This window comes from Pongo abelii, chromosome 13 (assembly GCF_028885655.2).
Source record: "Pongo abelii isolate AG06213 chromosome 13, NHGRI_mPonAbe1-v2.0_pri, whole genome shotgun sequence".
Lineage (NCBI taxonomy): Eukaryota > Metazoa > Chordata > Mammalia > Primates > Hominidae > Pongo > Pongo abelii.
Window position 1 is genome coordinate 106,933,289 of NC_071998.2, and position 11,368 is coordinate 106,944,656.

The 11,368-nt window shown below is 39.4% G+C and overlaps 1 long non-coding RNA gene across 1 annotated transcript; it reads right to left on the minus strand.

Moving 5' to 3' along the window:
* Positions 1-367: 367 nt before the first annotated feature.
* LOC103891527 (uncharacterized) lies at positions 368-7,745 on the minus strand. Its single transcript, XR_008509960.2, has 4 exons — positions 7,482-7,745; positions 6,708-6,825; positions 5,544-5,644; positions 368-901 (listed from the first exon to the last, which is right to left on the minus strand). It is a non-coding gene; the product is annotated as an uncharacterized LOC103891527 (long non-coding RNA).
* Between the last annotated feature and the right edge of the window lie 3,623 nt (positions 7,746-11,368).

The window sequence follows — 11,368 nt, forward strand, 5'->3', positions numbered from 1 at the left end:
CCTGGGTTAGATATTTTCTAAATATGTGACCTTCAGCAAGTTACTTTCCTTTACCAAGTATCAATTTTCTTTCACATGCTTTGCAGAGTAGTTATGAGCATTATAAATAACATCAATAAAATACCTGGCCCATAGTAGGTGCTCAATAAATCATAGCTGTCACTATTACATCATGAGAATAATTTTCCAATGTGAGGGTTAATTCCCTTGTTGAATCTGTTTTCCATGTTCAGGGCCTAGACATTTGTTTTTGTTAAAATAGGGCATACTGTGACTTCCTGTTACTGATTCTAATCCCACGAAACACATCCATGATGAATAATTATGCCAGTTAGGACAAGACAAGATTGAGCTCACACATTTTTTTAGAGATCAAGTAAATATAAAGCACACCAACTTTATTGGCATTTCCAAATCAGAGCCAGCAGTGGAAATATAGATAATGTTGATGCCTTGAAATTCCCTAAAACACAAACTTACTTGATATGACAAAAAGTGTATTACACTGGCTTCTGAGAAAACCTCACGATGTACAGACAGGCCCTTAGGGCATCAAGGGCTAAAGCATCTCACTGCCTCCTGTCTCTAAGCAGATAGTGTCTCACAGGGATATTTTACTGCATTACCACATTACTCTCATCTGGTGCCAAGCATGTGCTGGAAAAGCCAACAGGAAATGAAAGCTAGCTAATTTGTAAAATTTTCTCATGACTTTTATTTCTCAATGTATGCTTTCATCGATCTCGCAGAGTTCTTGGGGCTGGAATGGAGAACAATGACTTCAGGCAATGTGTGGTCTGACCTTGGCAGAGGCCTTTCCTTTTGGCTTTTCCTGGTCAAAATGGTTCAGACTCCCTTGAGTGAGCAGCACAGCCACAGAGGAATCCCATCTCTTTTCTGCCTATTTATTTGGAGAAAGGCATGGAAAGATGTGAGGGGAGAATATCAGACTCGGAGTTCTACCACATATGAGTTTAGAAGTCTTGAGCAAATCATTTTATATTCCCAGGCCTTCATTTGTATTTATAAAATAGGGTCAATATGTAGTTTATGGGATTGAAATCAGAATCCTTTGATACAATATTTGCAAAAATCATTTATAAGTGTTAAATCCCTGTACCCATGGTGGGGGCTTGTTTATCTGGCCATTGCTGTCACTAGGGAGATGAAACACCCTTCATCTCTCAGGCTAATGTCATTCCTAACACTGGCTTGTCTACAGTGTGGGCAACAGGCTAGAAATAAGACTGTGAAAAGGTCTTGTATTATGTTCTTCACATATATTTATCCTCACCAAATATCTGTAAGAATCTCAACATACTGAGTATTGAAAGATATTGTGATTTATCCACAATTGTGAAAGGCTCCTGAAAACCCTACTGCATCACATTAATTCACTATCTCAATCTGTGATGCTGGTATCTATTTAATTCTGCAAATCATTATAGAGGCACAGCACCTGTATCAGGCAAGGTTCTCCACCGAAAAAGAACTTCAGTCTTTGCCCTCAAGACTTTCAAATGATTGGAAGACATCCCCTTTAAACACACACACACACACATCATGGAGGATAATTTGCATCACTGAAAGTCTGCTGATTTAAATACTAATCACATCTAAAAAATACCAACACAGCAACATCTAGACTGGCATCGGACCAAAAAAAAATGGGCCCTATACTTAGCCAAATTGACGTGTAAAATTAACCATCACAGCACCAAACACTGTATAGTATTTCCAAGTGGAAAGAACTGGGTAGTGGTTTGTAAACGAGAAGGCATGGGGTGCACGTGATCATGGTCTCCAATATCTAAATGGCAGTTGCGAAGCAGGGCTTACTTTTAGAGGTTGCTGAAGGCCCAACAAAGACTAAGAAATGCAGCTCCAGAGAGAGCAAGGGCAAAATAAGAAAGAACATTCTATTAGCTGATATGTTCAAACTCATGTGTCAAATTCTAGCTGTATTATTTCAGCGGAGGCTTCAAAATATAGCTGGGCTTTTGTGCCCAGTGAATGCTGCCCAGGGATGGTATGTTGCACAGATAGGATGGCTCAAGGTAGCACCTAAGTTCCCTCTAAAGAATGGGATTCTTTGGGCAGTATGGCCATTTTCATGATATTGATTCTTCCTACCCATGAGCATAGAATGTTCTTCCATTTGTTTGTATCCTCTTTTATTTCATTGAGCAGTGGTTTGTAGTTCTCCTTGAAGAGGTTCTTCACATCCCTTGTAAGTTGGATTCCTAGGTATTTTATTCTCTTTGAAGCAATTGTGAATGGGAGTTCACTCATGATTTGGCTCTCTGTTTGTCTGTTATTGGTGTATAAGAATGCTTGTGATTTTTGTACATCGATTTTGTATCCTGAGACTTTGCTGAAGTTGCTTATCAGCTTAAGGAGATTTTGGGCTGAGACGATGGGGTTTTCTAGGTATACAATCATGTCATCTGCAAACAGGGACAATTTGACTTCCTCTTTTCCTAATTGAATACCCTTTATTTCCTTCTCCTGCCTAATTGCCCTGGCCAGAACTTCCAACACTATGTTGCAAAGGAGTGGTGAGAGAGGGCATCCCTGTCTTGTGCCAGTTTTCAAAAGGAATGCTTCCAGTTTTTGCCCATTCAGTATGATATTGGCTGTGGGTTTGTCATAGATAGCTCTTATTATTTTGAGATACATCCCATCAATACCTAATTTCTTGAGAGTTTTTAGCATGAAGCGTTGTTGAATTTTGTCAAAGGCCTTTTCTGCATCTATTGAGATAATCATGTGGTTTTTGTCTTTGGTTCTGTTTATATGCTGGATGACATTTATTGATTTGCATATATTGAACCAGCCTTGCATCCCAGGGATGAAGCCCACTTGATCATGGTGGATAAGCTTTTTGATGTGCTGCTGGATTCGGTTTGCCAGTATTTCATTGAGGATTTTTGCATCAATGTTCATCCAGGATATTGGTCTAAAATTCTCTTTTTTGGTTGTGTCTCTACCCAGCTTTGGTATCAGGATGATGCTGGCCTCATAAAATGAGTTAGGGAGGATTCCCTCTTTTTCTATTGATTGGAATAGTTTCAGAAGGAATGGTACCAGTTCCTCCTTGTACCTCTGGTAGAATTCGGCTGTGAATCCATCTGGTTCTGGGCTCTTTTTGGTTGGTAAGCTATTGATTATTGCCACAATTTCAGATCCTGTTATTGGTCTATTCAGAGAGTCAACTTCTTCCTGGTTTAGTCTTGGGAGAGTGTATGTGTCGAGGAATTTACTCATTTCTTCTAGATTTTCTAGTTTATTTGCATAGAGGTATTTGTAGTATTCTCTGATGGTAGTTTGTATTTCTGTGGGATCGGTGGTGATATCCCCTTTATCATTTTTTATTGCGTCTATTTGATTCTTCTCTCTTTTCTTATTAGTCTTGTTAGTGGTCTATCAATTTTGTTGATCCTTTCAAAAAACCAGCTCCTGGATTCAATAATTTTTTGAAGGGTTTTTTGTGTCTCTATTTCCTTCAGTTCTGCTCTGATTTCAGTTTACTGCCCAAGGTAATTTATAGATTCAATGCCATCCCAATCAAGCTACCAATGACTTTCTTCACAGAATTGGAAAAAACTACTTTAAAGTTCATATGGAAACAAAAAAGAGCCAAAGAGCCCACATCAGCAAGTCAATCCTAAGGCAAAAGAACAAAGCTGGAGGCATCACGCTACCTGACTTCAAACTATACTACAAGGCTACAGTAACCAAAACAGCATGGTACTGGTACCAAAACAGAGATATAGATCAATGGAACAGAACAGGGCCCTCAGAAATAATGCCGCATATCTACAACTATCTGATCTTTGACAAACCTGAGAAAAACAAGCAATGGGGAAAGGATTCCCTATTTAATAAATGGTGCTGGGAAAACTGGCTAGCCATATGTAGAAAGCTGAAACTGGATCCCTTCCTTACACTTTATACAAAAATTAATTCAAGATGGATTAAAGACTTAAACGTTAGACCTAAAACCATAAAAACCCTAGAAGAAAACCTAGGCAATGCCATTCAGGACATAAGCATGGGCAAGGACTTCATGTCTAGAACACCAAAAGCAATGGCAACAAAAGCCAAAATTGACAAATGGGATTTAATTAAACTAAAGAGCTTCTGCACAGCAAAAGAAACTACCATCAGAGTGAACAGGCAACCTACAAAATGGGAGAAAATTTTCACAACCTACTCATCTGACAAAGGGCTAATAACCAGAATCTACAATGAACTACAACAAATTTACAAGAAAAAAACAAACAACCCCATCAAAAAGTGGGCGAAGGACATGAACAGACACTTCTCAAAAGAAGACATTTATGCAGCCAAAAAACACATGAAAAAATGCTCACCATCACTGGCCATCAGAGAAATGCAAATCAAAACCACAATGAGATACCATCTCACACCAGTTAGAATGGCAATCATTAAAAAGTCAGGAAACAACAGGTGCTGGAGAGGATGTGGAAAAATAGGAACACTTTTACACTATTGGTGGGACTGTAAACTAGTTCAACCCTGTGGAAGTCAGTGTGGCGATTCCTCAGGGATCTAGAACTAGAAATACCATTTGACCCAGCCATCCCATTACTGGGTATATACCCAAAGGACTATCAATCATGCTGCTATAAAGACACATGCACACGTATGTTTATTGTGGCACTATTCACAATAGCAAAGACTTGGAACCAACCCAAATATCCAACAATGATAGACTGGATTAAGAAAATGTGGCACATATACACCATGGAATACTATGCAGCCATAAAAAATGATGAGTTCACGTCCTTTGTAGGGACATGGATGAAATTGGAAATCATCATTCTCAGTAAACTATCGCAAGAACAAAAAACCGAACACCGCATATTCACACTCATAGGTGGGAATTGAACAATGAGAACACATGGACACAGGAAAGGCAACATCACACTCTGGGGACTGTTGTGGGGTGGGGGTAGGGGGGAGGGATAGCTTTAGGAGATATACCTAATACTAAATGACGTGTTAATGGGTGCAGCACACCAGCATGGCACATGTATACATATGTAACTAACCTGCACATTGTGCACATGTACCCTAAAATTAAAAGTATAATAATAATAAAATAAAATAAAAAGAATGGGTTTCTAAGATGTCAGAGATATTGTAAATCACCTAGAGCAATTTTCAAATCCCACTTCCTTACTGTGTAATGTGCTTTCCTCTTAATGAGGCCATAGAATATCTCCTTTCAAGAAGCAGGTATAAACATGCTTTTTCCTGTTGGAGACATTTGTTTTCAAAGGTGCTGATTCCTATCTAAGACTCATTTTGGACTGATTGTTTTCTCATTATCATGTCAAAGCAAGACTGCAGAAAGTAAAAATTGGCATTATATTCTTGAATAAGTACCCTCTTTCTTTGGTATACTGAGCTTTTACTAGATAAGCTTGAAAACTGGAATTCAAATTGTTTTAATCACCCTTCAAATTATTGCACTCAGCTCTACTAGAAAGAAACAAATAAGATTATTTACTCACATAGTTCAAGTTTCTCTAAATTTGATGACATGGTCCTGTTCTGTCCTTGACTCAATCTCTGATCTTAGGTAAGTTAACTTCTTCATGTCTCAGTTCCCCATCTGTAAAATGAATATATTAGTTCTATGGAATCACTCATTTTTTAGGTTATTTCTGACTCTTTATTTTCAGTGACGCTGACTTAAGTCATCTTTAGAACCCTTATAGAACTCTATTAAAGCATAGCATATGGAACTATTGATACATCCTTATGTTATATGAGATTTACCAATATTTTCTGCTTGTAAACAAAATCTGTTAGAATAATAAAGCTTCTCATACAAGTGTTGACCAATGCTGAATCCTGGCATCATAAAGAAATGCTGCTATTTTTCTATTATAAAAAGCACATTAAAAATCCTGACATTTTTTTCAACTACAAGGTATTCAGAGATACAATTGTGTTCACTGGATACTGATCTGATTGGAAAAATAATTCCCAAACAGTCTCATTCAATGGCTTTAAATGTGTTCACTCTGTTAACCCATGCTGTTCATCTTTATTTATTTATTTTTAACATGTATGTCCCTTTGTGAGGTTCATATATTCCTATTATTTTCTAGGTTTGAAATTCTTATTTCCAGGGTAGAATTACAAAGAAGGGAGCAATTGAAAACATCTGCTCTGCTTTCAAACACTGACAGGCACCTCCATCACACTCCTTTCTGCTGCTGGACAATTAGGTACAGCTACAGGCAGAATTGTTTTTACCTTTGACTGGGGTTCTCTTCTTGGCAGCGAATTAATGAAATGCACGGAATAAAAAGCTGTTTCTCGCCCACTGAATGAATGTACCTGTCACTCGCTCTGATAAGGAACATCTATCCCACGCAAGACAGAAGTGGCAGAAATCTTAGGTAGTTGACTATTCTAATGATTCTGTTTGTTTTCCTAAAGCTCAGGCTGTTTGAAGCAGTGTAAATAATGGATTTTGTCTATGTTGCTACAGGGTGAGGAGAGGAGGGAAAGAAAAGAGCTGCTTCTACCATGAGTTTCTGAAGTGGATGAAGGCTGTAGATGCAGAGGAAATTATCCGCATCACTGCAGATAGTCTCGATAACAGCGCCAATGAAGTTACTGAGAGTTGTATTATTAAAAACACCTATCATTTGCTGAGCACTTACATTTAGAAGGTGTGATGAAAAGCAATTCAAACAGACTCGATCCTCATGAAGTCTTTCTGAGTTTGGTATTATTTTTCCTTCTTTTTTTCAGATGAAGAAACAGGCTGCAAGGCCAGAGCTATAATGTTAAAAAGGTGAAAACTCAGGATCCAAACTCAGTTGCAGGTGATACCAAAATCTGTGCTCCTAACTGCTACATGGTAGACAGACTTTAGAGGCAAACACACACCTAGGCTAGAAAGCAATTCTACAGCTAATGTGTCCTGAACTTTGGCCAAAATATTTCATCTCTCTCAAGGTCAATTTTCGCACACGTAAATATAGATAATCATAATTACCACAGAGTGGTTATTGGAATTAAATTCATAACACATTGAAATGCTGGTTGAAGTGCCTGATGTACAACAGGTTCTCAGAAAGTGGGTGTCAGTTCTCCTTTTTGGAGATATTCAAAGGGGACAGCTACTTGGTAGGTATTTTATTTGGCATTACTACCCCTTGTGGGAGAGAGGTGGACAAGAAGCCTTTCTAATGTCTCCCAGCCCAGAGCGTTTATGCCATCAATCATTTGTTCAGGATAACACAAACTTGCTCTGTCTGCCTCCTAACTCAGGGATCTTACTTCACTCTCAAAGGTATAAGAAACAGAGAAGGTATAAATTGTTGTTCAAACTTTTCTAATAAGATCATGAAACCTCAAATCTAAAAGCTTTACATTGTCAAATGTAAAGTCCCTTCAATGTCCTCTTATAAGAACAAAAAAGAAACCCTTACTCTGAAAAATTAATGCATTGTTTGAATTTTTCCTTGGGAAAGGAGAGACATAGACGTGGTAATGGGGGAGAGGAGATGGTAGGGCACAGGGGACTCTGGTCTGGTCCTGCAGCCTCTCCTTTTGTGACTCCACCTATTACGGGGGAAGAGACCGGAGTTACTCCGAGTTACCCCGAGTTACTCCGAGTTACCCCGAGTCACTGGCGGAAGTATCCGTCCAGGTCTGCAGCAACGTCAATTCTTGCCTCCTAAGAAGGAAGAATTCGAATGAGGGGCACAAAGCAGAAAAGGCGACTGAGTCAAGTTCCAAAGCAGGAATGAAAGTTTATTTTAAAATGCCTTAGAACAGGAACGAAATGAAGGTGTGCATGGAAAAGACCCATGCAGGCACATGAAGGTTAAAGAGAGAAGGTCAGTGCCCCGTTTAACTGTAATCTTGGGACTTTCCCAAGGGAAACTCACCTCTTTCCCGTGATTCTTCCGTTAGGGTGGGCTGCCCGCATGCACAGAGCCTTCCTTAGCCTTGGGAAGTGAGCATGCGCCATGTGTTAAAGGAGTTATTGGCATGCCCCTCCGAGGCTTTTTTCCTTTTTCCGGTGGCGTGTACCTGGAAGATCATACTTCCCCATTTTCCTCTTAATACGCATGCCCAGGAAGTTTCTTCTCCCTGGGCTCTGCATTCATTTACCATTTTGATGTTAACAGGTGTGGACTATCAGGAAATGGCCTCTCCCTGACGCTGCTAAATCATCACTCGCAGAGAGGCAATGCGAGAATTGCCAAACCAGCACCTGACACTTCTAGTGCGTGGGGGAAGAGCCCTCTTCTGTCTGGCTCACGCCTAACTACCTACCTGTAACACATCCTAGATGCCTATCTGGACTTAGCGTTTTCATCTTTTAAATGAGCAAATTAACGTAATACTAGAGGATCACTGGAAACTTTCCAATCCAGTGGGTTTGGTTCTCCCATCTACCTCTCTTTCTGTCCCTGCCCTTGGATCTCCTGTACTTCTTACGATATTGTGATGGCTTAATTTTATGTGTCAACTTGATTGGGCCATGCAATGCCCAGATATTTAGTCACACAATATTCTGGGTGTTTCCTTAGGAGTGCTTTTAGATGAGGTTAACATTTAAATTGTTAAACTGAGTAAAGCAGATGGCCCTCCCTAGTGTGAATGGGCCTCACCAAATCAGTTGAAGGTCTGAGTAGAACAGAAAGGCTGACCCTCTCCCAGGTAAGAGAGGATTTTTACTGCTTAATGGCCTTCAAACTGGGACATCAGCATTTTTCCTCTCCTAAGACCTAAACTGGGGTCAAGTCTGCTGGCCTTAGGACTGAAACTCAACCATCAGCCTGAGTCTCCAGGTTGTGAACTCACCCTGCAGACTTGCAAACCATGACACTTGCCGGCCTCCAAAATTACAGGTGTCAATTTCTTATGGTAAATCTCTTCATTTAAAAGCTCACACACACACACAGACACACACACAAAGCTTATCTGTCCCAAAGAATCTTCACTGTGAAGCCTAATAAATTCAATTTAAGACAATAGTACAGTAGAAATGACTGACAAGTCATAATAAGTAACATTAGCAATATATAATTAAACATTTGCAAACATTCTTTATACTCACCTATTCTTTGATACTTCCATTTCCAACTAACCCCACTGAGCAGATTAATGCAGTCCTACTTTCCAGATTAAAAAAGAAAAAAAGGAAGTTGAGAGTGATCCTTGGCCATATAGCAGAGATAGATTTCAAATTGCAATTGTCTTCAATACACAGGGACATACCTTTCTATTGCACCACAACGAATTTCTAACTGATACTTGCACTTAACAGAGCCCTTTGAAAACTCAATTCAAAGCAATGAATAACCTAGCTGAGTCCAGTTAAGTAGCCTGACAGAGGAGAATGATGCCTGTGGTCTATGGTTGCTTTGCAGTGAAGATCTGCCCTTGGTACAGAACCTTTTCATTAGTGCAAAAATTGTAATCGTGATTATCCTGCTCGGTAGAGATCAGAGTGGTAGAGCAGCAGTTGAAAATACAGCAGAATGAAATGCTTATCTTATCTTAGGCTCTGATGTCAGAATTTCTCTTCAGGATAAAATTATTTTTTAAAATAGAAAATACCTGAATAAGCCCCTTGGGATGACTTAGTGAAGGGAAAGGTCCAAAGACAATTATTTCTGTGCAACAAAAAATGATCCCTCACTAGACTCCATTAAATCAGGATGAATTTTTGTTTCCCTTCTGGAAATAAGAGCTGGAGCTCAGCTTATGGGGAAGAAATTAGAGACAAGAGGCAGGAAGATCAAAATAGGTTGAGATGACGAGGTAGAAGGGACAGTGAAAACATTTTAGTGTCTGGACAACTGGAAATATTTTCAGCACACTGCAGACTAAGACTTGAGTAGTGAGGTTTTTGGGGATAAAGAGTCAAGATGTGGAACAAAAGGGAACACATAGATGCTGAAGTTAGGAGACAAAGATGATTTTGAGAACAAAAAAAATTCCTAGCAACTAACAAAAATCTTGAAATCAGCTTTGGATCTGAGTATAAATCTGAAGGCTGAAATAAATATTGAAATCTCAAGATTCAGAAAGGCCCTGCCTATTATCTGGGTTACCGTTCTACACAGGTGGGTAGAAAGATTCCAAGGTGAATTTGTCTCTTCTACTCCCTCTCTACATTTTTTACACTATAGGAAAATCAGAAAAGTAGCCTGTTAGCTAGATAGAAGCTTCCATGTAACAATATCTACATGTCATAGATTGAAAGGGGATTAAACCCTTCCCACTGTGCCTAGCATTGTGAGATTTCATCCTTGAGAGCATCTAGCAGTGGGAATGATTTAAGATGACAGCACAGCTTACTGTTCTATGCTTCAAATCTTTCCCACGTCCATCCTGACCACTGTAACAGTGTGTCTGGTATATTGCATTCCACTGTGGTTGAAAGATGCATCCGGGGTCTGTAGTGTATCCCCCTTCCTCATGTTTCCATTACTCAGGGAACATTTTCGAAAGATGAGATCTGCTCAATTTTGGAATAGTTTCCAGAGGGATGTGGCAAAGTGCCGCATCATTTTATTTACTTAAAATTAGACCAGAGCAAGGAATCCCAGTGTTCCACTGTGAGCAGTTTTGTACCAGTGGGAGGATAGGGAAGAGAATCATGCCCATTTGCTGCTGGAATACAAGAGGGGCTCTTCGTCATTACTTCATATGACTCCCCAATTCTGATAATTGCCATTTCAAATATTGGTCTTCTTATGGAGAACACAAATTATATTTTTTTCTAAGTTTCTTCCTTTCTGTTCCTACTTCTCACCTAGCATTATCATACTGTCTTCACTAGTATAAGTTCCAGTTGAATTGTAGAGCACTTAATGGAAAAACAATAACTTTACAAACTAATGCCCTGTTCCCCAAGTTCTAAGAAGCCAACTACAGATTGTATTTGTTAAAGATTTAAAATGTACCCTCATTGCAAATGGATGTATTTGTCAACTTGGGCTGTCATAAAAAGTACTATAGACTGGGAGGTTTAAACCATTGAAAATTTACTTTCTTACAGTTCTGGAGGCTGGAAGTCTAAGATCAGAGTGCCAGCATGGTCATGTTTAGGCAAGAACTCTCTTCCTGGCTTGCAGATGAACACCTTCTGACTGTGTCTTCCCATAGCAGACGGAGAAAGATCTGTTTCTCTTCTCAGAGGCTACTTTCTTGTTGGATTAGGGTTTCACGCTATGGCCTCATTTAACCTTGATTACCTCCTAAAGACCCTATCCCCAGATACAGTCACACTGAAAGTTAGGGCTTCAACATTTGATAGGGTGGGAGGGGCTGGGGAGGGAACACAATTCCATCTATA